This window comes from Amblyraja radiata, chromosome 25, assembly GCF_010909765.2.
Source record: "Amblyraja radiata isolate CabotCenter1 chromosome 25, sAmbRad1.1.pri, whole genome shotgun sequence".
Taxonomy (NCBI): domain Eukaryota; kingdom Metazoa; phylum Chordata; class Chondrichthyes; order Rajiformes; family Rajidae; genus Amblyraja; species Amblyraja radiata.
The window spans coordinates 31224432-31226483 of NC_045980.1; positions in this window are offsets into that span (position 1 = coordinate 31224432).

A 2052-nucleotide genomic window follows, 5' to 3' on the forward strand; every position below is an offset into this window, starting at 1 on the left:
GCTAGATGCAGGAAGATTGTTCCCGATGTTGGGGAAGTCCAGGACAAGGGGTCACAGCTTAAGGATAAGGGGGAAATCCTTTAAAACCGAGATGAGAAAAACTTTTTTCACACAGAGAGTGGTGAATCTCTGGAACTCTCTGCCACAGAAAGTAGTTGAGGCCAGTTCATTGGCTATATTTAAGAGGGAGTTAGATGTGGCCCTTGTGGCTAAAGGGATCAGAGGGTATGGAGAGAAGGCAGGTACGGGATACTGAGTTGGATGATCAGCCATGATCATATTGAATGGCGGTGCAGGCTCGAAGGGCCGAATGGCCTACTCCTGCACCTAATTTCTATGTTTCATAGTCATAGCATAGTCATAGTCTATCTTCACACAGAGAGTGGTGAATCTCTGGAACTCTCTGCCACAGAGGGTAGTTGAGGCCAGTTCATTGGCTATATTTAAGAGGGAGTTAGATGTGGCCCTTGTGGTTAAAGGGATCAGGGGGTATGGAGAGAAGGCAGGTACGGGATACTGAGTTAGATGATCAGCCATGATCATATTGAATGGCGGTGCAGGCTCGAAGGGCCGAATGGCCTACTCCTGCACCTATTTCCTATGTATCTATGTCAACTATGAAACCAAGTACTGCAGATAGACACAAAATGCTGGTGTAACTCAGTGGGTCAGGCAGCATAACTGGAGAAAAGGAATAGGCGACATTTAGGGATGAGCTTCTTCTTCAAACTGAGAGACCTGTCTGAAGAAGGGTCTCAAACCAAAACGTCGCAAAGAACGGCTGATGCTGGTTAATACTTTAGGAGAAATTGAGGAAATTTTGAATACCAAAATTTGCTTTAAGCAGAGAAAGGGAACGATGCATTAAGATATCAACATGCATCTGCAATTAGGTTTCAGGGGTCATAACTCACAAATTAGTGTTAGCTATTCCCTCAAACACTCACACCTCGAGTTCAAGCATGCCTGGCATCTTGCGACAATGTTACGGTAATTCAATACCGAACGACAAACATTTTGAACCATAATTCCAAACAAGCGATTCAGCACATGTCCTACTAAATGCTGTACCCTTTATCCTTCATCTGTGCACTGTGGACGGCTTGATTGTATTCATGCGTTGCCTTTCTTTGACTGGATAGCATGCAAACTGAAGCTTTGCACTGTACCTCGGTACATTTTAGACTAGACATACAGCGTGGAAGCAGGCCCTTTGGCCCAATATGTCCATGCCGAACAGTGATTACCCCATACACTCGGATTCTTCTACACACTGGGTACAATTTACAGAAGCCAATTGACCTACAAACCTGCACATCTTTGGAGTGTGGGAGGAAACAGGAGCACCCGGAGAAAACCCACGCAGGTCTTGGGGAGAACTACAAACTCCGTACAGACAGCACCCGTAGTCCGTATCGAACCCGGGTCTCTGGCGATGCAAGGCAGCAACTCTACCGCTGCGCCTCTGGACCACCCTAAAAGAGGTGATTGTTCAATTCATGGCGACTGTTCCCTCTCCATATAACCATATAACAATTACAGCATGGATATAGGCCATCTCAGCCCTTCTAGTCCGTGCCGAACACTTACTCTCACCTAGTCCCATCTACCTGCACTCAGACCATAACCCTCCATTCCTTTCCCGTCCATATACCTATCCAATTTATTTTTAAATGATAAAATCGAACCTGCCTCCACCACTTCCACTGGAAGCTCATTCCACACAGCTACCACTCTCTGAGTAAAGAAGTTCCCCCTCATGTTACCCCTAAACTTTTGTCCCTTAAGGGTACAGCTTGTCTCTCATAATAATACTACTTCTGCCTGATCGTTCATACTCTTCACCCCATCGATCGGTAGCCTGCCTCAGAAATCTGAAAGCGAAGATGAAATGCCAAATACCAGGATCGAGGTGACTGTAAAAATACTAGAACAGCTAATAAAAAAGTATATCCTGTTAAAAGTAGGCCAGATCAGAAAAGGAGATTTCTTATCAACAGCTTAACTGCTAAAATAGATCTGTGGAACAGCTATTAAACAAACAAACTGTAA